Source organism: Heliangelus exortis, chromosome 12 (genome assembly GCF_036169615.1).
Source record: "Heliangelus exortis chromosome 12, bHelExo1.hap1, whole genome shotgun sequence".
Lineage (NCBI taxonomy): Eukaryota > Metazoa > Chordata > Aves > Apodiformes > Trochilidae > Heliangelus > Heliangelus exortis.
The window spans coordinates 17367313-17393113 of NC_092433.1; the positions used below are offsets into that span (position 1 = coordinate 17367313).

Below are 25801 nucleotides of genomic sequence, written 5' to 3' on the forward strand. Positions count from 1 at the left end.
AAAGACAGGTTCCTCAGGGGGTGGGGTGTAAGTGACCCTGAGATACAGGGGATGCAGCACAGCACCACAACACTGCTGAGCTGGGAATCCCTGGAGGACTTCAGCATGAGAGCCCCAAGCACAACCAGGTGTAGTAAAACCCAACTATTTACCCAGCTCCTTTCTGAGCTTCCCATCCAAACTGTGCTGGGAAATGAGGAAAAGGACTTGACTGGACTTTTTTGACCTTATCAAATATCTAGAAAGCACCACGGCTGATGTGGATGCATTTCAAACCACGTTAACCACGGCAGCTGATGGAGCTGTAATGCTCCAGCTGGCCTGAGGAGCAGGGACATTCAACAAACTACCCAAACCTGGAGAGTTTGTATAAATCCCACTATACATATGGGATTTATACCAGGCACATGTTGGATTTGCAGCTTTTCACACAGTTTTTTGGAAAAAAAACAGGGTTAAAAAAACGCTGAAAAATCAGAAATGCTCTCAGAGAATCAAGGTATGTATATGAAAAAAATAAATAATTACTTCAATATTAAAATTCAAATTATTTAAAAACAGATTGCCTCATGCATTCAGGTCTCACATTTCAAAAAGACAAAGCTTGTATTTTTATTTTTCAACTATATTTTTTTTCTAGTTATCCAACTTTCCAAAGCACAGGCTTTTAGCTGTCCTTTTTAACTACATGAGTATAAATCCAAATATCTCAGTTTTAAATGGTATTTTGTCTAATTAATATCTTTTTTCTCCCCTTTGAAACATGTATTTATCTGCTGTGAAATCAGAGGCAGAAACTAATTGTTTTAAAGACAGCAGAGTAAATAACAACTTTGGAACCTTGCAGCCTTAGTCTGGCAATTTGTCTCATATAATTGACTCAGCAGACATGCTTACAATTTCTTACAACTTTTACAAGACCTCCTGTGGGCTTATTTTAATGTTCTCCAAACCTAAGCTCAGAGCTTTGAAGGTTTTAAGTAAGTAGCACCAAAAGCAATCATCCATCCTTCCTAAAAGGAAACAAACAATAAAAGCACATATTTTTTTTCCTGACACCAGATCTCAAAGAGGAATAAAGACACCATAGAATTTGTACTTTTTTCAGAAATGCAGTTTTCATTTTTTTTTCCCCAGTAATATTTTTTTTCCAGTTCAATTTGCATTCAATAAAGCTTTAAAAGCAAAATTTTCCCAATAAAAATCCTCGTTTACTGGAATAAAATTTAAATGGAGAATGATGACAGCAATAAAGCAAACACAAACTATAAAAATAACTGCATGGCATTTTTCCAGTTCAAAAGGGGTAGAAAATAAACAAACAACACAACAACCTCCCACCCTCAAAAATAAAGGAAATTGTCTCATGGCTCAAATTATTGATTTATGCTGTTGTTGGCTTTGAAATGTATCACTTTCTATTTCTAAGACCTTTAGAGACCATCAGGAATGTCAGGGCTGTGTATCCCTGTTCCATTGGTGGAAGTGCCCCAGGAGGAGGAAATTCTGTGCCCTTCCACAGACATTTCCTTCCATCACTGGGATCCACCAACCCTCAGCACGTCAGAGGATTAAATGAAACACTTGTCTTACAACTAAAAAATGGACTATCAAAAATAACAAAAAGGGTACAAAAGGAGAATAAAGTGATCTGTTACTCCAAAGATGCAAATTCACTTTTTTTTTTTCTTTAAAGGGGAATAACAATTCTACTTTTTTTAAGAAGCAAAATAAAAAGCTGATCATTTTTCAACCAAAATCTATTTTGAAAAGCCACACTATAAACCACAGATATTAATGGTTTGCAATGGAAATGACGTCAGAGGCTTAGTTACAAATGTCCAAATGTTTGTGCTCCCCTACTAAAAAAAATAAACAGTGAGGTCCCAGGCAGAAAGGACTCTTTTAAGCAATTAAGGAATGTTACGCAAAACAGAGGGAAAAGCAGGAGGCCAGCAGAGGTGGGAGAGCCCCAAATTAAAATTCACTGATTGCACTGGGAGAAAAACCAGTTAGCAATTAAGCATCTCAGAGGTGGCATCTGAAGTTCCTGCCATTAGCAGCAGTGCAAAACGCTTTCAGATGTTGCAATGAGAAATATGGGCAGGCAATCAGGCCAAAACTTACTGCTTTTTTTTTTTTTTTTTTTTTTTTTTATGCCTTGGCTTTAGTATGAGCTACCAAATAAAAAAAAAAAACCCAAAAAGGATGGCCTCCTGCAATGCCCACTGACATCACTGGTCTTGTAACACTATAAAATATAAAATATGGTTGCTACTTTTGCAGGACAATAACTCAAGTGTGCCAGAAGACACTTCTGGTGTGGTAGAAGGCAACAGGCAGTGACCTAAGAGAGGACCAAATAAAATCTGGAATATGCAATCAGAATCTATTGCCAGGGTCACTCCCTCACATCCCTAGATTTTATCACACCAAAAGGCAGCTTCCAAGCCTGCAAATCTACACGTGGCTCTTGCCTTTGTGTTGAGAAGCAGCCATGCCTGTGAGATGCCACCAGATAGCACTGGTGTGCATGGTGGTGTTGGGTTGGCACTTGGGACTTCATGATCTTAAAAGGTCTTTTTCAACCATAATGATCCTCTGATTAGTCCCCATCAGCCTTTCTGCACCTGCAAGTTGCATCCTGGGGCCCAGCAGCATAATTTGCACGAGGGCAATTCTTAATTCAGTTATGTGTCTGCTTCAGAAGAAAAGCTTAAAACTGGGTATTTCTGGGACTTTAGTTGTTGGATTTGAGACTGGGCTTGAGTTCAGACTGTCTGACCTGACCCATGCCTGGGTTCTGGAGTAATGAGGATCAGTGCCACTCCTACCTATGCCATTATTCCAAATCCTTTCTTCACCTGAGCTCTGATAAAGGCAGAATATCCTGATGTTTTATCCAGTTTGGTCTTTAAGAACCAGGCTGCAAGCTGCATAATCTGCACTACATGGTGCATCACAAGCTATTTCCTTGCCATCTCTGTAGTTAGGCTGTTCAGAGATGGACACAGTGACCAATCTGCTGAGCACACCCATAGCAAAGCTACAATCATCCCAAGAGAGAACAGGCTGCCCATGGACCACCAATAGCCCAAGAACTCCAACTTGGAATAGCCCAAGGCTCCAACTTTTTAACAAAGCTTTTACAGCACTCCTTCCCAACCAAACACCTCAGGTTGACAAGTCCAGAGGGCTTCAACAACAACAAAATCATCCCTTGCAGACACACCAGTGCATCCTTTTGGGATGCACACAGCTTCAGGTGCTTTGTAAGCAGATGGGTGGTGGGAGGAACTCAAACACCTTCCTGCAGCTCCAGGACAGCACTTGCCACTATGGCCAATTTTGGATGGAACTTATTAGATGAGTGTCACCAACTTCACAGCACTTTTTAGCAACCCCCAGACATCAGCTCATCCTTTAGAGCTGCTTCAGCTGCAGCTTTTGCATCCTGGGCCATTTCCAACAAATGCAGCTGGGGTTGAGCTGTGGGGACTGATGGGGTTGGTGCTTTCCAAATCCAGAGGGGTGCAGGAACTGCTCAGCCTTGTGCTTCACATTCTTCCCAGCTTGGTTGGTTGGAGGGCTTGTTAAGTAAGAGAAATCAGCACCTGCATTTTACTGAAGATGGTATCCAGTGCCTACCTAAGCTAAAAGGAGAAACACTGCAGGATTATGCAAAGCACTGGCCAAATCTTCTTCACTTTAGCATGGAGACCAGAATGATTCGGTCCCAAAGCATCAGATAAGAGGATCAAAACCTCCTGCTGACTATCTTGAACATATTTTTCTTCCAGCCCACTTGAAGATTTATAATATATTAAGGAACATTAAGAAGAAGAAGAATAAAGAAGAAAAGCTAAATGGGCCAAAAGCAAACAAAAGAAACACGTTCTCTTGAGATTGCTAATGCTGGCAGACAATAGCACAGAAAGAACTCCTCTGACAGATCTTTGAAGTCTTCAATACTGCATGCTAGTGGTCCATGCTAATGAGATTTGCTCAGATACTTTTTAAATTATTCCAAATGCCTTAATCTATTTTCTACATCTTCTTGACCCAATTGCTTCAGAAAAGTCACAGCTTCAGCCATTTCTGGACTAAGCTTTTCATTAAAATAGGTGAGGTCTTCGAGCAGATTGTGTTTCCCAAGGCCCCCCACACACCCTTTTTAGGGCTTACCCCAAAACAAGTGGGTAATACAGTAATTTCTTTTGCTAGAGATTACAGAAATGCTTTGCATTGCACTGCACCTTTCAAAGTGAGCAACTCAAAGGGTCCTAAAAAAGTAGGATATTACAACTGCTCCCAACAAACCAAAAATAAATTAATCCAGCCTCAGCCATTGGCTCGACAAGGCACTGATCACTTCAGCTACCCAACTACCACCCCATCAGCAGATGAGCTGCAGGTATTCCAGGGTCTCCTAGATCCCCATCTCCTGCTGGAGGTGATAGAAGCACTTACACAAAATGTTTCCAGTACAGCTCTATGTAATTTGGGCCTGTGGCAGAAAAAAACATTAGAGAAAATGTCCCAGAACCAAGCTCTCTGCTCTAATACACTCCCTTACAAATGCACCCAAGTAACAAGACCCATAATTCAGAAGAAACCATACACCACATCTTCAAGAAATGATGACTGCTTCTGCTCTAAAGTATGTTTTAGGATCATTAGGTCAAAAAAAAGCAAGAAAAACCAAGGTGCCAAACTCAGTCCAGAAAAAATCACCCAGTGGAAGCATCACTGCCACCTGGCCAGTACAGAATGCAGGAGTAAGGACCTCACCAGCCCATCATTTTTTGCATTGAGCTTAGGAATAAAGTCCATTTATCTGACCTTTCTCCTGCCTTGAAGGGAAGGAAGGAGAAAATATACATATATAAAAATGTTAAAGCTCAAGCCCACAGATTTATCTGCTGATCATCTCATTCAGTTCTGAATTACAGCAGGCAGTTCTGTTTTATTATCAATATTTAATCAGCATTTAACTCTGACACAAGCATTAAGATTTGAAATTTTAAACTAAGTGCAACTTTGCTAAATCCTTTGTGTTGATTTTTTTTCCCTGTTAAAAGTTTTCTAAAGGATTTTATCTTTGCCATCTTAAAAGTCTGCATGTGTCTTTTGTTATCAATAATGTACAACTTTAGTAGCATGTTTTATACTTTTCAATTTTTCAGCATGCAAGCTATCCCTGATTTACAATGCTCACTGAATGGTGTTTGATTATTGAAAATGCTTTTACATATATTTAAACAAATGACTGCTCCTGGAAAACTAACACTATTGTCCATAATTCTGTAAAAATACATTTCCCCGCCTTTCTCCCCAAATCAAACATCTCAATTCAAACTGTTCCTTTGAGGAAAAAAAAAAAACCAACAACTGGCATATCATTGGGCATTATGCCTAACAGTGCTAAATAAAGGAGAATGTAAACATCTTCATTCTGAAGGTTTAATCATCAAAGCCCCTTGCTCTATCTATCCTGTTATCTGTGCCTTGGGTCAGAGCTCTTTGGAGCTCACAGGAGAGAAAAAAATAAACAAATAAAAAGCAAGCAAACAAAACACACAGTATTAAAAAAAAAAAAAAAAAATCTATTTAACCAACCCTGTACCCCAGTCCACACACCTGAGGCCAGGCTTGCAGGCAGTGCTGGGACACCCAGGGCCACACAACTGCTCCTCCAGGAGCTGAGTCCTGCTCAGGAACTGCACTGAGCAGCTTAACTGCTAACTCAGAAGATGGGATTTCACCTGAAATTAAGCTATCAAGCAATTGAGCTCAAACTCAATCAACCAAACCCTTAACCTTCCCTGTTTCAGTGGCACTGCTCTAATTAGGACTCTATCACTATTTCCATTACTATCTCCTCTTCTCGTGGTTTATTATCTTGGCAGTTTCAATTCTCACCCAGGTGAAATTTGAAGGCCAGTTTCTGGGACCACATATCATTCATTATGGCTTCATTTTAGGGAGTATGTTGCAAGACTATGGACTGATATTGCAATAAATAGGTTTCCACTGCAAACAGCACCTCTCACTGCAGTGGAAGGAGGACAGAGCCAAACCTTCCCCCAGGAACAAGTTCTAACAGTAAAGGGCACTTGGAACAACTTCTTTTTTGTCAAGGTGTGAATTTTGTTTGTGAAAACACATCCTTGAACATGCATCAGACTTGTACACACTGTGGCTGACCCATGCATGGTTCTTCAGCCCTCAGGGTTTTCCCACTCAGCCTGGATCAGTTTCTAGGATGCAGACACATCCTAAAAAATTCAGGCTATTCTGAAAGGTAACATCCTGCATTATTGCAAGCAAAATTCCTGATTTTCCTGTGTCACATAGCACCGTCCCACGTATGAGCTGTGGCTCCACAAATCCTGCTGCACTTGGAACCTAAAATTTTTCCCCTCTTCACAAATTGTCCAAAGAGGAACATCGTCCAAGTGCCGGGCAAGCCACCACCATCTTCTTAAACAGCAGGATCTGCTGCTTCTTCAATAGCTGAAATGTACCTAATACCTCATGGGCTCCACCATTAAAAAAAAAACACAAACAATCCAGAGTAAAACTCCTGTCTTGAAGAGAAGCAAGTGTCATACAGCTGGAATACAGCACTGGCACAGCCAAGGACTGCAATATTCACCTGAACTTCATGAATTTCATCTTTACTAAATAGATATTTTCAGCAACAAAGAACTTAAAAATAATAATTTAAAAAAAACAAAAAACACATCACCCTCAGACCTATTTAAATTTAAAACAGAAGAGAACGGGGACATATTTTTCCCCCCCCCGAAGTACATTTTAATAAAATTAAAATTAAAAATAGCTCTAATTCATTCCGATGCATTTAGTCACGCTGAAAAATTCGAAGTTTAAAATGAAATCACCATTTTATATTCGAAGAAGGTCAAGAGAACAGCACTAAGGAGGACTGACATCACAGTGAGCAGCAGCTCAGCACTTACATCAGTGTTGCTTGTTGCTATGGTGCTTAACCGACTATTAATTTCTGAAAGAAGGTGATTATAAAGCAGCCATATGAACCTCAGTCAGATGACACCCTTCAGTACCAAACACTGAGCTGCCTTACTCTGCTCTTCTGCAAGTTAATTTTGTGAATCACCACTTTTGTGATGTTAATATTCCTTTCCAACTTGAAACTTTGGACCAGAAGAGAGGCGAGGAGTTAATTTAGAAGAAAGGGGATTTCACGTCGCTTCAAATAAAAATAATTTTGCAGAGAGTGAGATTTCTCTTCACCATGTTCCAAAAGACTAAAAATCATGTGTTTAAATTTTTGCAGTGATAGCAATCAAATTAACTGTGCTGTCCTGCTCTGCTGGACATGGTGCTGTAAATCCAGGAGTGGCTCAGCCCGGGAAAAAGCAGCACTGGAGCTGACATTCCCCAGGGATATTCCCTAGCAAAGGGATGCTGCTCCAGACCTGTGCCACAGCAGCTCCCAGCCCAGCATCCATAGATGCTGAGACATGGACTTGGCCATGTGGCCACCAAGCCCAGGCAGAGCAGGGTCTTCCCATACACACACAGGCTCTGTAGGGTCACCAAAAGGCCTTCTCAGATCATGGCTGAAAGCCTAAAAATGCATCTTTGTGGCCTAAAATGCAACTGAGCACTTCAACCATTACCTTCCCAGGAAAAATGGGTTTAAAGCACAGCAGTGACTCCAAAACCAATGCTGAAATCTGCCAGAGGAGCCTTCACTTGCGCAACCAAAGCTTCCTCCTGGGGTTTGCAGGATCAGCCCCCAACCTTCAGACCTGGTTCAGAAACTGTGTGCAAACCAGAATTTGTATTTACCTTCTCCAGTTGCTCCTGTAAAGCAATCTTCAGCTACAGCCACCCAAGAAGGTCACTCTTCTTACCCTGCAGAGAAAGAAGGTGACACACGTGAGTGCTGGGGCAGTGTCAGCACCACCACCACCCAAAGCATTTTCATTGGCACCACCTTTGCAAGTACAAACATAAATAAAGCAACAAATTAATCGTGTTTAATGGCAAATGACTTTCAGAGAGAGTTAATAAAAACAACCAAGTCACAGGACTGGTGCTTATCAGCACCAGCCAGGGTGAGGCTCTTCAGTTCAGCACCAACAACTTGCTCCTTGAGAAAAAAAAAATAAAAATAAAAGAACACAACCCATGGAGATGAAACATCTTTGTTCTCTAGCATAAACTTTCTTAATCTTGATGTCTATCAATCTATTTTCAGTTTGAATAATAGATGAGTTCAGTCCTTTGTTTCAGAAATCTGACTATTGTCTGAATGGGTTCTCCTTACTTCAGGCATTTTAAGACCATTTGTAACCACTGCTATTTTAGCTTCTCAATCTTTCCTTTTTTCTCATCCTTTTCCTTAGAGACACAGTCTTAGATGAGATTTTAACACTAGCTGCATCTTCCTAATTCAAAAAGTTGTTTACTGTCTTGGGATATTGTCTCTTTAAGCATTACCAGGAGCACATCAAGTAAGCCAAGGTGGTAAGAGCAGTGGGTATTAAAAAGAGAAATAATTAAAGTGCATCTTTATAAAAAGTAGGAGGGAGAAAACAGCACGTGTAGGGGTTTTTTTTACCCTGTATATTACTGTATCTTGTGTACTCTCTCTTATGCAAAAGAGTATGTAATCTTTTAAGAAACATGACAATCTGCCACTTTCTGTTCATGTAATTGGGATCAACATATGGTACAAGAGAAAAGAAAAACATTTGTTTATTAATTTAGATCAAGTTACTAACTCAAACCACTAACAGCATTCAGAATTAATTCTACATCAATTGACCAAATACCTAGTAGACTGAAATTATAATATAATCTCACTGAAATGTTGATCTTCTGCTGCAGAGGTGCAGGATAATATGTAATAAAGGCAGAGAGAAATATGCAATAATTTGGTGACACAGATAACATCATATGAAACGGAAAGTCAGTGACATGGGGATGTGTAAGACAGAGCTACGTGAAACTCCATTTCACCAAATTCACACAGGAATGTGTAGTTTTGGGGGTGTTCGTGAAACTCACCAAATGGGAAGCTACACTATTTACACATCAGTAGGTGAAGCAGTAAAATACCAATCTCTGGGAAAAATTAGAATCTTCATTAAGTTCTTTCAAAAGGAAACGTACTCGTTTGCCATTTATTTTGGAAGGGAAAAATGTTTTCACAAGAAGAATGAGGCATTACTTCTTTACCATTGAAATTAATTTTAATTAATTTTAGCCAGGAAAAAAAAAAAATTACCTTGAGATGAAATGAAATTAATATTGGTTTTAGCTGATGCTCCCTGGCATCTTATTTTATTTTTACTTCATTTGTAATGTTTTGAGTGAGAAGCTTTTCACAGGCAGCACTAGAAGATGAGGGGCCAAAATTTGGACATGTTTGCTACATAAGAAAGTGTCTGTGTTCTGCTGGGGTATGTGTGTAAGACATTCTGGATTCTGCACTGCAAAGGACATAACACTACTCCATCTTAATAGGTCAGGTCTCACCTTCCTGAGAGTATGTAAGACAATACATCTTTTATGTAAAATACCTGACCTTTGACATCCGATTTGCTCTTAGATTAGCAACAATAAAGGCTTTTATCCTGCTGTGCTGCAGGGGTTATCTTGGATTTGACACTTTAAACCCCTCTTCATATTTATCTGTTTTATAAATTTTCTGGCTATTTGGCAGTCAGATCCTTATTTTGGCAGTGGCTTGCAAGCAGACTTCACTTCTACCCTGAGAGTCTTCACGATAGCAAATGAACCATCTTAAAATGTACTTTTTGAGGAAGCTGCTGAAATTACAGCTTTGCATAAAACACACATACAGCATCCCTCTTGGCAGTGCTCTGAAAAGCAGGTAACATCTTTTTGTCATATATAAACTGAACATACTCCAAGGAAACTCAGGAACACTGACCCAGAGTTCTCCAGTGTGAAGCAGTGAGGCCCTAAGGAGGACAAATTATTCAAAAGGCTGAGGAGGATTCCAGCTCTTCTCACCAATTACTCCAATTGCCATCCAGGCTCCTTTCATTATCTAAGTCTTGCTATGTACTACCTGACTTTCAAAAAATTTGGATAATGTACCACTGAAGCCAAAATGAGCAGCACAGACAGCTGTTCCCACCTGTGAAAATTTCTCATTAATAGTAAAAAAAAAATGGAGTATCTCAAAATGTGGAAACACAAATACAGACTTTCCTCCTGAAAATGTTTATATGGGTGAGCAAACTGATTTAGGCAACACACATTCCTTCCATCATGCTGTCTTTAAGATAAACACAAAGTACCATCAACGCTTAAAGTGTGTATGTGGAGCAAACAATGGAAAAAAAAATCCCATCCTACCAAGGCAAGGCACTTCACTCCACTCACATTTTCCCCTCAAAGAAATGATTAAAATAGAAAACCAAACCACAAACAAAAATCCACTGAGTGAGCAGCAGTGGTCCTGCTGTTTTGTGAGTGGAGGGAAGGTCTCCAAGCTCACACGATGCCACCTCCCTGGCTCAACTGGCATCCCACAGGTTTTGCACATGGTCTGTGCAAAACTACATGTCCTGCTCAAATTTTATCTGGTTATTCCTGAAAACGTTTGGGTTATTCACCCAGTGCCTCAGTTTACCCACCAGCAAGATGAGAAAATGCACTTTGAAACCCTTGAATATGAAGATACTTTCCAAAACAACTGTTTCTGGAAGGGTTTTGCAAACTCAACTGATGCCAATCCTATAAAGGGCATGACCCAAGCCACTGCCATAATTTTTCCAGTTGATTTTAACAGACCTATTGCCCTGGATCAGATCCCACCTATTTACCTGGTACCAAGGCACCAGGCAAGACCATCAGAAGTTTTGCCATTGTACCTCCTGTTGGGTCAGAACTTGCAACCCATTTGATCCCAGGACCTTATAACTCACTTGATCCCACAAGGTCTATTTCAATTCAGTGGTTTCCTCCCTCAGGGCAGGGACATCATGTCAGCCCCAACACCAAGTGCAAAACCCAATTTAACCATTAAAAAGAACCTGCAGAAACAGAGAGCACTGCAGAATGAATGTCTACCTAAACCAGTGACATTTTTACTAATACCTAAATGAGAAGAGCCTTGGGTATAGCCAAAAATAGATTAACAAAGCCCTTCATCCCACACAAACTGGCTGGTGAGTAATTTTACACAGGAAAGTAGAACACCAGTTCAGCTGCCCCCCTGCTTTGAATTACTCATCTACATCTTTTTGCCAGTGTCCCAACCTTGAGAAAGCTACAATTCATTATTGGAAACCTAAAGTAGCAGGGGAATCTCCCCTTTACTACCTAGAAAGCACTTTTTAAAAAAAAAATTAAAATAAAGAGAGAAAAAAAACCCACATCCAATGGCACAACAAAAAATTGTTTCTGAAATTTGATTTTCCTTCATTTTTTCTTATACAAGACCAGCTGAAATATATTTATTGTGTCTAATTAAAATATTTACTACAAGGCTTCCTGAAAGCTTTAAAATTTCAAAACTTGATCATCCAAGTAAGTACCTCTGTGCAGTAATTTATTCTAAATAAAGTGAACCATAAACACCTAATATAGCTGCTTCTTTCGCTCAAAAACTCCCCGAGCCAGATTCAGCTGCACACAGGCTGAAATACGAAAAATGTCTCATAATTATTATTTTCTTGTCCTGTGCAGCAACACCTGCAGTCACTGTTTTTGTCAACTGTAGATTTCCTGTACATTTTTAAGAGGAAAAAAAAACAAAACACATTTTTTTTCATTTGCTATTTTGCCAGTCCTGAAAATACAGGGTCTCTCGTGATTGCTACGAGAAACATCTGGTACCAGGCAGGCTGATGGGCACAATCCTGCACCCAGGTTACTTTTCTCACCCAGTGCACTCTTTTCAATTATTTGCACCAACACGTGTAGAATTGCTTTCTGGATGGTCAAGAGTTTCGTTGTTCCTATTATTTTTTTAGAGAGTTATCCAGCAACCTAAGCAAACACATGACAGTAGATATTTTAAATAATGTGAGGGAGAATATTTTTTCTGAACATTGTCAAGGGGGCTGCTTTTTATTGTGCAGCGTATACGGAATCTCAGGAGGCTGGGTACAGAAGATTTCCTCTACCAGGAGTCATTATCACCTCCTCAGCAAGTGAAATGCAGGTGAACACTAAAACTGGGAGAGACTTAAGTGCACTTCTTCCACCTCACTCCGAAGAGGGGGAAAAGGATTTGGTACAGGCCAGAACACAGGGATGTTAATGCTCGTTCCCTCGCTGCTTCTGGGTGGAAGGAGGGAGCAAATCATCCTGGATTTTTTCATTTTCAGTCATTAGCAGGCTGTTCAGAATCTCGGGCCGGTGCTTATTAGTTATTCTGAACAGAAATAAAATCAAAATAAATAGCAGCACGAGGACAAAGCTACGCACAGCACATCTTCTCTTTCAAAATAATATTACCTTTGAAGTCCACCATAACCTTGGAAAAGAATCACTCGGTGGAAGCCAATGCTACAAAACTAATCACAATCCATTCCTCCTCCGCTTTTTAATAGCTCGTGTAGGAAATATGGGGCCAGTTAATAGACAAGTTAAGAACAGCTCGCTTCCAATACCGAATTTGAACCGCGACTGTTATGTCTTGCATCTTTTAATGATGGATTGCTTATTTGCCTCACACGAATTACTTTGCATAACAGAGCTGGCCCTCATTGAATTCATCAGACGTGAAGCCCATAACACACGTTCCCAGAAAGTATCAAACCTGTCAAATGCCCCATCAAATGATGAGAGGCCATCTCCCTGACGCCGAGAGCCAGCAGATCAAACGCTGCCGCCTGTTTTATACTCGCCAGATCTTCCCCGTTTCTTAAAATAACTCTCGGTGCCAGCCTTAACCATTTTATGGCTGCCTCCTAACACTCCACTCGAAACCTGACCTCGCCTTAACCAAAAGCAACCAGAGGAAGATCCCTTCCCCGGCCAGCCTGGAGCATCCGCTGGCTGCAGGGCTGCCAGGATTACTCGCTAGCAGAACCAGCACCGGACCCGTTACTTTCCACAACTCCAAACAGAGCTCCTAGACGGCTGCCTGGCACTGCCAGGTCCTCGGGAAAAGCTGAGACTTCTCCCACCATCGGGAAATACCAATTTCCACACGCACACCTCGCCGTCACCTGGGCACTGCAGGCGGCCCTGACAGCTCCCGCAAGCCCGCGGCCCTCAGGACGTTCCAGCCCCCTTAAATTCCCCCTGGGGCCACCCTAATTCTTCCCTCAGGCTGTCCCATGACCCCCTTAGGCGGCCCCACGATCTCCACCTTCCCCCCCTCCCCTTCCTCAGGGCACCCCAGGAGCCGCCCGTGGCCGCTCCGCTGCCCCTCCGGGCGGGAAGCGCCGTCGGCCCCGCTCTCCCCTCCTTACCTGACAGGCAAGCGATACCCTTGGTCATGGTCATGTGAAAATATTTTCGAGGTATCCTTTAACAGCCTTTAAATATTGAAGCCTAAAAACAATATTTGCTGTTTTACCTTTGAAGCTTTAACAAAAGCTTTGTTTTAGCATTTACCTCGGTGTGCAATAAGAGTTAATAATCAAATCCGTCCCAACCCCCACAAATGTTAAACAAAAAGATAAAAGAAATGCAAATAGCTATTGTCATGGAAAGTTAAAGTACCTGTCTGTATTTTTAAGTGAAAACTATTATCTCTATCAATCAAAATTTAAGAATACAATAGCACTAATCACACAAGGTGCTTTGACTGAGGTACTTTTCCTCATAAAAAGTTTTTTTTTTTTTAACTGGTGCATAAAAGTAATACACTTACAATTAGATATGGTATTTGTAATTTTGTTATTAAAAACCCTCGGCAGCCTTATTGTTAATAAATGCCTCCGAGTCTGTAGGCTGATTTGTACCCAAGAAGACCAAAGTCCCTACATATTTTAATAAGGTTGATGAAATTTTATTCAGATTCTCACACTTTCCAACATGTGGTGGAACAGCACACTCTTCTGTTTGAGAGGAGTTACTCAAACGAAGGAAATAGTTAATTGGTAACCAAAACTACTACTTCTGGCCTCGCTGCACATTTTCCACATTTCTCCAAGCGCTGCCTGCACTACAGCCGTCTGCTTTGAAGACGTGCCCTTTGTCATCTTGCCTTTAATTTTTGATACCGATTCCCTCTCCTCGGACCCGGACATTCTCCTAGTAGAGAGTACACCACACAGCCAGCAGATCCATTATACCGGCACACCACACGCTTTTTCTCCAAAGTCGTTTTTAAAACTAAATTTCGTCCATCCTGAAGCAGCCACCGAGCTGCGCGGTTAATAAGCGCCAGAGCGAGCGGCAGTAATTATCCCTGCACTAAAAGAAAAGAACCCGAGAATTAAAATACCTAGAAGTCAATAGTTAAGCCGGGATGCCATTATGCAAACTCTGCTCTCAGGGAGGGATGTCTCCCACACCGAGGAGCAATAGGACTGTCATTTTTTTTTTTCCCCCCCCCTCCTGCAATATCAGGTTTCCCACTCTACAGTTCTGGTACTCCGCATCATGGCTAACATCTCTAGTGTGCTATTAATATCAATGAAGAGACGATTCAATTTCCACATAAGAAAAACCTTCCTATTACAGCGCAGACATTTGAGTGAGGACCCTTGCGAAGGAAACAATAAAGACCAGAGGGTTGGGGTTTTCTTCTTCCTCCCCCCCCTTCCCTTTTTTTTTTTTTTCCTCTCCTCCTTTTTTTTTTTTTTTTTTTTTTTTTTTTTTTTTGCTGCTGCTTTTGCAGTTCTGCGTTGCACACCGTTTGAAAGCTTTTCGCTAACAATGGAAGCATTATCTTCAGGATAGTTACAAAACAGGATTTGTTAGTACAAAGAATAATAACACCGAACTCATTCCCCCCCCCCCTCCCTTCTCCCTCCCCACAAATACCTGCCTATTGCAATACGGTAGTTAGCACTTTATTCAGAAATATATTCCAGAAACACCTGTATTCGTCATCTAATTCCCCTGCAACAAACTCCCTCGGCGGACAAGGTTTACACTTAAGGAGAGGTTTGGACAATTAAAAACAAACCAACATTTTTGTGCGTTTCTAAAATGGAAGAGAAACAAAAGTATCTTATTCTGCCGGAGTGCAAACTTACCCATGAATGAGGAAGAAAAAGGCTTACAGCTGTACAGTGATTCCCAACCAAGTGCAGAAAGTTGAGAGTTTGAAAAAACACTAAAGCACTTTTGACTATCCAGCCTTTCTGTGCTTCAACACTGGCTGCAGTGTAAGGAAGGACTGAAGGTATGTGGTCTAAACACAACAAAAGCCACTGCCTTACTCTAGATTAAATATGCAGGAAGAGGCCCCTTTGCATAAACACAAACACTCAGCAAATGAGTAACTGGCTCAAATCAGACGCCTGCTGTGCATTCTACCTGTCCTGATCTCTGACAAGCTCCACAGCTTGTTTAAGGGGATAGGAGCTACAAAAATCAAAATCCAATCACAGCACTAAACGCTTTGCTCCTCTTAATAGTAAATAACAACAGCACCAACAACTCGAAGCCAAACACTCATTTCTAATCTGAGCATTGCTCTGGCAAAGATCTGAATCGTGGGCTCTGCCCGCTTTGGCTCAGCCACACATTCAGCCAGAGCAGAAGAAACACTACCAAGCACCACCTGTAAAATTCATTTTCATTAACTCTCCTGAATCCCAGTACGTTCCTGGATCGGTCTTTTCTTAATGAGGTTTTAAAATTAATACAGAGGCTTTCGGTTTCACTGACAGATTAAATCTGAATTTGCTTGTGCTGCCCCTGTTTTGTTTACCATAGAAAAGACATTTCACACACAGAGCTATTTTAGTTGAAAGGAATCACTGCATAACGTACACCTATTTACTAGTTTGTGTGGAGAAAAGAAAGAAATTCCTCAAGTTTCCCTTCAAAACAGTATTTTCAAAATATTACTCTCACAAACCAACCTCTCCAAACTATATTTACTTCAAAAAAGCAACTAAATTAGAGACTGTGATAACCACCAAGCACCTCTAAGCATTTATTATTATAATCAAATATACATAATTATATACTGTGATTTACTCTTGCTTCTAGAGAAATAAATTATTTTTCAGTCTCGTTTATCCTTTCATTCCAGAAATAGAATGAAGCAGCACAATCTTAAAGCAATTGGAATTCACCAGTGTCCCTTCCTAACTTAAGGAATCAAATCACATTGACCTCTCATTGTAAGTCCTAGCTACATGTTGGTTTTAGTAATTTAATTATTTTTTAATAACTTGCAGTATTAAATGATTGTCATTGAAACACAAATAAGATTATAGTCCTCTGCCTTACTCTCTCGTGCTCCAGACTACAGTGGAACGCAGACGACACGACTGCGTCCGGGACCAAAATTTCATTCTAAAAGAGCACTTACACAAGAAGATTCAGGCTTTAAAAGATGCAACACATTTCCTGGATTCTCAAGCATGTGCCACAGATTATTTCAAAGGACACTGGATAGAACTCAGGGTTTTAAAGCGGATCAAGCATATTCAGATCCACTGAGCACTCCCGTGGCATAGAGGGAGTGCTTACTTTCCCTTGGATAAAAATCACCATGTTAAAACACAATACAATGGCTAACAGGAGCTAGCCAAGCCTAACCAGATAAAAATCCCCCCTAAAAGAATTCTGCAAGAAATTTTAGAGCCCCTGTATCATTCTTTATTTTTGCACAGAAATGACCTTCCCAATAAGGTGTCAGATATACAGTTCACACAGATGATAGTGATCTAGCCTCGATGAAAATAAACCATAGAACAAAATTTAATCAGTATATCAGTGTGTAAAAGCCTTTGTCCATCCCAATGGAGCTTCTAATGACTGTTTTGGCAGTTCTGGCTGGTAGTTATGCCTCCCTGCTCATATATATCTCATACTGGTTGAGCAAGCTAATGGAACTGCTGTTAGTGGAATCCAATATTAATACCCTGAATGTTGAAAACTGGATGCAACTGAATATATTATACAATTACAGGTAGTATCTAATTCCATAGTTATTACATACTAGGCTCTAAATTAATATTTTAATAGAGAAAGTGAAATAAATACTACATTTCAGGTAAGATATCTGTGAACTCTGGATCTGCCACAGCCTTCCTATCACTAAGACTACTCTGTACTCACACACAACAGACACAGGACCCTGGAAAAATTGGCAGGCAAGCTTTAGATGCTGAATGACACATACTCATGCACAGAGTCAAAGATGTCATCTTCATGCAAGCTCCACTAGTTATGAGCTTGAGAGAAAAATGAAACAAAAAAAACAAAATTAAGGGAAAAAAGGAAAAAAAAAAGAGGGGGGTGAGAGCGGAGCAAGACCTCCAGAAAATAAACAGGGTGTACAGTTTCAAAGGCTACAGACACAGACATTTCATTGTTCAAGCCAATTATCAGTGGAAAATAATAACAACAGATGGATTCAGAGTCACTGACTTTTCATATGCACTTCATCTCTGCACAACAGATGATGAAATGCGAGAGCTATCTCAGAAAGGCAAAACATCTTTCAGTAAAAGAACTCTATACTCCAGATGGGGACCTTCTAAGGCAGCTGATTATCTTCTTATAATGTTGTAAGATAGACTTACTAAAACATTTCAAGAACTGATCAGATAGGATGAGCACAATGGCAACATTATAAAGAGCAAGTTGCTTCAGCCTCAGACTTGTGACTAAACTAGTCAGAGATTTCAATAGGGTCAGAGATGCCCAGTGCCTGTTTTCATAGCAAGTGCTGCTTCCAAAAAAAGGGCTGGAAGCTGCTCCTCACAGCCTGGGCAAAACATGGGGGTTCAGCTTTGCCCAGAGGGGGGATGCAGGAGTCTGGACACCGGGTCAGTGGCTGCATTCATGGGTCCCCAATAAAAATCTCAGCACCACAAGCAAGGTGAGCCCACTTGTTCTTCTACAAGCAGATCCCATTAGGATAAAACCAGACAAAACATATTTAAAAGCACAAATGCTTCCACTGTAATTGCTGGAGAGGCCTCCAGTGTTGTAAACCAGGAGTAAACTCAGCTGAGTCAATGGAGTTACACCCGTGGAAAATGGTGTGAGGCACAAAGAAGCCAAGCATTCCTTCTTACAAAGCCTTCACAAATCCTCCTCAGTTTAGGGCAAATAAAAATGGGCTTTCAAAGGGAACTAACAAATGCATGTAAAATTTTGGTGGTTCCAACAAATGTCAAACACCCAGTGAAGAACCACCTACCCAGCACAACCTTCTCCCACTCAACTTAAACACCACAAAGTGTGTATTTTTGATCACATGAATCAGGTATTCCACAATCTCAAAACTTTAAAAAAGGAATGGAAAAATTAGCTCATTACTCTTTAAGACAATATTTCTTTAATGGAAGAATACTACAAACGTTGCACATTAAAATAAACTGGTTGCCATTTCCACAGTTTTTTCTCCAAAACACTGCAAGGAAAAATTTAAAAATTACATACTCTGTAGATTTACATCACATAGAGAGGGGTAGCAATACTCAACACTCACTGAATTTGGACCCACTGCTAATTAATTTCAGAAGTTACAAAATATTTCGTAAGTAGAAGAGTGTTGGCTTCACAAGTGAAAAGGGAAGAGATGAGTTTGTGGGCACAAAGCACAGCATTTCCCCTCTTTGTGAAGTAGTTTGTCCAAAGTAAATTCACAGGGGAACATAACAAGCAAAGAGTAAATTTTGCCCAGGGCAAAATTCTGCAACTGCTTTAAAGAAGCAAACAAGAACACAAAAGATGTGTAATACAACCATCTGGCTCTACTCATGCTATATCAATAATCCCCAAAATTTATCCCCACCCCCTTAATCAACCCACACTGATGCCATGAAACCAAATGGCATCACTTATGCTTCCTGCCCATCACATTTTGAAATGATATTTAATATGCATACAGTACATATCTGCATGTTAATCAATTTCTTTAAGAAAAAAAAAAAATATTTTTGCTTCTTGAGCTATTAGTTCTGCTTTTTTTTCTCCTTATTCACACTGGGATCTCTAAAACCACCAAGAAAGTCCTTGTGGTAAAGATACTCTCATAGCAACATGGCAGCTCAGGTATCAGGATAACGTACCGGTCAAAATTTCAATCTCTTCTTTCTAGTTTTGTGTCACGGGGTGAAAATAGCAGAGGGTGAATAATAATGTGCCAGCAAAATTATCTGTTCAAGAACCAGGGGTAAGCAATCCGCTTGGAACTCGAGGCTGGCTGCGTTTCCAAGCATTGCCCGACTTGGGATGCAGGGAAGGAATTACAGAAGGGCATCCTAGGTGTCTTTTCCAACCAGGATTTTCAATATTTGCACCAATTATTTCATGCTGACCCCATCAGGAGCCAACCCACTCGTGAAAAGAGAAGGAAAATAAGGCTTATGGAGCCTCTGAGGTCTGTTGGCTGCACGGATGCATTCCCTTCCCACTCCAAGCCCAAGCTTGAAGACCACCTTGGGATGGCCAGCCAGCCAGCCATATGAAATGACCAAAAGGATAGCCCCACAATTGTTTGGGGTTGGCAGTGTTCTTGAGGGAAAAATCACCCACAGAACCATCGTGATTCATACCCCGAGCGCGCGGCGTGAAACCGGTACCAAAAACAACACTTCAAAGGCTGTCTCTCTCTCTCTCTCTCTCTCTGGCGACTGACAGCCATGGCTCTGGGTGCTGACTCAGAGCTCTTCTTCATCAACTTTTCTCCAACAACATACCCCAGCCCCAGCCCTGCCTCTCCCCAGGGCCCTGCCTGCCTGCCCGCACACTCCCCTGCCTCGTTGCTGCCTGGGGGGATGCTCACACCACGGGCTGGATGGTGCCCCATGGCTGGCAGAACTTGGTGCCCTGCTGTAGCATGAAGTTATTATGGCTGGGAAGGAGAAATACAAGCCCTGAGCACTCATGGCATAGGTGGAAATGTTTTTGCAGCTATTTTCTTTGGAAATAAGCATCTACAGAGTAGTTCTGTCTGGTCTTTCACCCAGGCTACCAGCCTGAGATGGCAAACACTTTGTTAATTATTTCTTTTTTTTTAATTATTTTTTTTTTTAATCCATTTTTTTGATTTGGCTTGACTTCTGCAGCCTCTTTGTAAGGATTGAAAACAAGTCTCCCACAAACACAGAAACGGGCGAATGGTTTAGAGAGCTAACCCACACCTGGCCTTTGGAAAAGAGGCTCATATTTTCCAAACAGAAACACAACCCCTTTTTATATAGGAACCAGATTTGGATCCAAACCCTAAACCCTTCACCACATCCTACAAGGGGCTCTACAGTGGGCACGGGGAGCTGTGGTGGGTGGTGCCCAGATCTCTGCAGGAGCTCCAGATCCACCTGGATGTGGACGAGGAGTTGTTGCAACCTTGGACTCGGATGCCAAGGGCAGAGCCATCCCTGCTTACACCAAAATGCAGGGTAATCCCCATCCCTCACACAACCTCTTGCAGAAGAATCTGGCCCTGTCTCGTTACTTTTGTTAGAAAAATGAAGGCTGCGACAGAAAATAGCTGAGAACTACATCTCGCCGATGCCAAAATACAATAATAACATGTTCAAAGATTTAATTTAGAAGACTACAAAGTCTAGCTCGTACATCATACCACCTTGAAATAACACTTTAAGGTCAAATCCTGCGCATTTTTGGAAACCACCAAAACATAATGAAGATTTACTCAAACACAGCATTTACATTTATAACGCATTTCAGATTCTTCAAGTAAGCTAGACCACATGCTAGGAAAATCTACTTCCCACAACATATAAATTAAGTCATATACAGCCTTCCCCCTCTGCAGGCTGAGCAGCCACTGGCACAAATGGAAGCCCTGTGTAGGGATCAAAGGCAGCACGTGGACCTCAGAATACAATTTTTTTTTACATTTTCTTTTTAATTGGCAAAACATCAAATCCCACCAGTAGTTTATTTTTGTTGCCTTCCTTGCTCCTTTTCTACCTCTCCCACTTATTTCACAACGGAACGTTTTTAAACCACCAGAAATCTCTGTGGCAAAGATGATGTCATACTGACACAAGATCAGGTGTGAGGTATGGTATGAATAAATACTTATCCACAACCACATTTAATTTTCAATGGTTGGGCATCAAGAGACAAAGACGTTCTTATGCAGACATATTAACCAAGGATTTAATTTTAAATGGTCTGCATTTAAAAGAGCAGGAATAACGCAGAGTGCAAACCTAGGAGGATAAAAAAAAAATAAAAATAAAAAAAATAAAAACCTTGTACCTTTCTTCTTGTTCTTGGGAAAGCAACACACAGCTCTAAAACTTACCACTCTTCACAGAAATAAATACATGGTGCTTGATTACTTCGTCTTCTAAGTCACCGATACCATGCAGGATAATTGTACTTTATGCACTGGTAATAAAAACTCTCCCTATGAAAATAAATATGCATTTTACAGTAATCAAGCAGGAACTAATTTTGTACTTTTTCACAAGTAGCCATTTACTTTGGCACTGAATGGTAATGTGTAGTAGAGAATGCAGTATATGCTTTAACCCAAGAAAAATTAGACTTGAAAATTAATACACAGTGAAAGACAAATTTAAAGCAGACTTCTTGTGTTCTGACATAAGAATATAAAAATGACACGAGCAACTAAAGATTAGTTTACATACTTTTCAATCACAGCTGCTGCTCAGTAACCACAATACCTTAAAGTGACATTCTGCTGAAACAGGTACAGTTTGGCTGCAACAGTGGCTGGATACAGTTAATGTGAAATTAAAAGGGTATTTTTTTATTTACCCACATCATACAGCACTGAGTCCCAGAACAATTACAATGTAAAGATTTTTAGCATTATTAATTTAGAAATAATCTAGTGATAAATAGAGTGCATTGCAAGGGATTCTGCCGGGCAAATTTTTATCACCAGCCTTGGATGTCAAAACACAGTTTCAGGGACAGAGAAAGAACAAGTCACATCTTCTTGGTTAATATTTAATTGGGTGCTAAAGATTCCTCCTAAGGACCTCTGAACCATCACTGACAGCCCCACAAGATGCCCCTATCTGTGAAGCAGATACCAAGCCTTTCTGTATAAACTAAAATACCATTAAATTTAATCAAACCATTCAATTAATAAATCACTTCAGTGGACATTGCAGCCCAAACCCTGTTTAATTACATAATTTTAAAAATATTTGCACACTGCAACCGCTGAGATTGGCTCTGAGGTTTCATAATACACACTTAACACTTGAGTTGGAGAACAAATTTATTTAATAAATGCAGAGCTAAGTGCAATAATGCCACTACACTCAAACTGCAAAATCACTTAGCATATCCTGTGAGAAAAAGCAAATAAACTTTTTCCCTCTTGAAATGCATGTCACCACTGCTCCTGGCTTGGGCAGAAGCCACCCCCAGCCTCCTGCATTTGGGCAGTCAGGGGGTTGCTCCAGTGCTTCCCATTCCCACCCCAAGCTCCTGCCCTGAGTTTCCCCCCCACCCTCTCTCTCTTTCTCACTGCCCTTCGAGATGGCTGCAGTGAAAAAAGCTGGTTGGGAAAATAAAGGAAAACCAACCCAAACAGGACAGAGGGAAGGGGCTGTGGAGGAGAGCGAGGGAAAGAAAACAGTTTAATAATGCCAAGCAGAACTCCACAATTTCCAACAACAGCAAGAGACACCCCTGAGCACCAGGATGCAAAATAAAAACCACAGACAAATGCATCACTTCAAGAGGGTTTTGGGTTCTGGGCTGGGTGTAACTCCTGAGTCCTCAGGACAGGAGAAAACCATGTTACTGCCATATATAACTAAGTGGGACGACGTGGGAGAGGCTGAAATATGTATGGACCAAGCAGTGGCCTTAAATGAAGGGGAAAAAAAGCAAAGCTAAGGGTTTGTCACAGCTTAGGCTCACAGCTGTGAGCACTCGTACAGACTTTGCATTCATTCATATAGAGCACAGCTTTCAGGTCCTGTGGTTCCAGCATGATCTCTGGACGAAAGCTGAGCCTCAAAAATAAATAAGTCTAAATTTGGCCTGGCCTGGATTCGAGAAGTTCTCCCTAGTACTCTGCATAGAAACAACCTGAATTAATACAGGTTACATTTTCGAGATGATAACATTCTTTACCAAGCCAATGGATGCACCTCTAAAATTCCCTGCCCTGACAAATCGTGGAGCTCTTGAAAGTCTGCTTGTATTAGTTTTATGGATCTATTCTACTGCTTAAATCAGGTCTCATTAAAATTACCATCCACACAAGTTCTCCCACTGGGAAATCTACATGCCAGAGCCACTCCAGTTCCGCAGGCAGTGCTCGGAGGGGGTTGCATATTGCAAAATAACCGTGGACACGCCTGGGGGGGGGGGAGGATGGGGAGAGGAACAAGAGGACTTCAGGACAGCAAACAAGTTCCCCCTTGGCAGCCTCTGATTTTCAGCAGTGCAACTTTGGCTCGGGTGGTGCAAATGCACCCGTGAAAAGCAATCCTACTGCCAGAAATTAACCTGGGGAAGGGATGTAAAAAGTGTTCCCCCCTGGAAAGCCAGATTTAATCCCCAACATCCATCCCAGTGTTGGAATGGCAAGGCTAAGTATGCAAACACTGCACCTGACAACTTACACGAGGGCATATGAGCTGCACACTGCCCCTCCAGTTTAATTTTTAATAGTAACAGTACTTAAATCTCAGCATTAAGGTATTCGTGTTCAAATGAATACAATTAAAGGCACCTCTGTTTTCTAACGACCTGGAAGATCTCTCCACTCTTTGTATTTGCGTATATATAAAGTAACAGGAATAATGAATAATAGATCCTCTGATTTTTGTTCTGCCATGATATATATATAATGATATATAAAATGTTCATTTATTATTATCACACATCCTAGGAAGCAGACATGCAAAATTACTTTTTTTTTTTTCCTCATAAGGGTCATTTATCATACGGAACGTCCTCCAAATAGGTAGTCCTAAAATCTCAATTTACAAAGACATTTTTTTAAGCTGGATTCTTCAAACAGGCCTACTGTCTTGATGGTTAAAATAAAAAGTTTATGATATTGAAATAGCTGGATTTAAGGAGGGAGAAATGCTCTGCATTTTCTCTTAGAAAATCTTGCCCCAACAAATTAATGCCTGCCTGTTATTTGTGCCGAAATCTTGCCACATTTATTAGTAAGAAAATCACTGCATAACTCTCTTCAGGCCAAGTCCAGAAAAGAAAAGCATTTACTAAAAGGACATTATTTTTTATCATAGTATCTGTGATCTTTTGGTAGGGAAAGGAAACACCATAAAAGATTAAGTCTCTATATACCAACTATCAGTCAGGCTTTAACATTTATGCAGAATAAATGCAAAGCTTTAGTTCTTTTTGATGTTAGACAGCTTTTTTTTTTTTCTTTTTTCTTTTACATTCCCTTTTTCAATATGTAAAATGACAAAATGCAAAAACAAAAACATGAAAATGTGCTTGTTAGGGCTGGCCTAGTTTTTTGAAACACGCACAAAAACAAAACCCACTCATAAGATCTTATTTTAATATGTAATAGAAGATTCTGGCAAACATTAGCCAGAATAAGTCTAGCCAGAGAACACAGACTAACGTACTAGTCTGCTGCTGCAAAGCAAAATGGAAATTGGATCTTCTTCTTCCAACACACAAGAGGAGCATCTTCCACCTGAAGAGCATGGAAGGAAAACAGTGCAGGCGTGTGGTGCACGGGGCTGCTCAGCTCCTGGGTGCTCCCACCAACTCCTAATCATCTGACTTGCAAATGGAGCCCACTCAGTCGTCCCATCTCCAATCTCTCTTTTGCCAAAAAAAAAAAAAAAATGGGGACAGCAGAAGTCAGTCGAGAGGAAATGTGTGCCTTTCCCCCCCAAAGTTACATCGGCTCTCTTTCACCAATTTTTCTTCGTGCAAAACCTACTCCAGGTCATGCAAAGCTTTGAAGTGGTACTCAGAGAAAAAGTCAGGCATAAAACTACCTCCAGGGAAAAGGAAAAAGAAAGTAAAGACAATCTAGACAAGAGAAGAAAAAAAAAATAAAAAAAAGAAAAAGGGAATGTGAGAGCTGGAGTCAGCATGGCTGAAGACTCCAACAAGGAGGGAGGTGGAGGGGGAGGACAACTACAAAGCATTTAATTATAAACCCCAAAATGTAAGAAAACCAATCTCACGCTGACAATTTGCGTATTTTGGGATTACCTACGGATGAGGAAGGTTCAGCTTAATCAGCTATCTGTGCAAATGGATCCCCAGTGTGCTGGAGCTGGACTCAATGGGCAATCCCATTAGAGTGGAAAGAGCTCGTGAAACGCCCTTGAGAAATGTGGCTAATGCCACAAACACTGAGGAAACAACTGCTCAGAAATTCTTCCATTTTCAGGCTTAGGAGGCAAAGGGCAAAAACTGAAAGAAATGGAAGATGGGAAGGGCATGGCTACGCTTTATAGAGCATCCATTCCATGTGTCACACATTCTTGGGGCAGATCTTACTCCTCAGATCAAAAACATCAATTTTAACCCCACTAAAATAAGCCTCCCAAGAGGGCAACAACTACACCTCTTCGTTAAGCCACCTAAACTTAAGATGTCCTTCCCTCTTCCAGGACAGGAGACAATATAAGAAAAATCTCTATAAACAGAGAGAATAGAGAGCCTCTATATAAAGAACAGTATCACAAAAAGTCTCTATAAA

At 40.8% G+C, this 25801-nt stretch overlaps 1 protein-coding gene across 6 annotated transcripts in view; it reads right to left on the reverse strand.

Annotated features, from left to right (window-relative positions):
• FOXP1 (forkhead box P1) overlaps window positions 1-25801 on the reverse strand; it is a 379251-nt gene that overhangs the window by 212871 nt on the left and 140579 nt on the right. For 5 of the 6 annotated variants that reach the window (XM_071756305.1, XM_071756320.1, XM_071756311.1 and 2 more), the window contains exon 3: window positions 7840-7905. The gene's annotated coding sequence lies outside the window, so the exon portion shown is untranslated. Of the gene's footprint in view, window positions 1-7839; window positions 7906-15191; window positions 15346-25801 lie in introns of those variants that run through there. The other variant, XM_071756306.1, reaches the window with a different exon arrangement.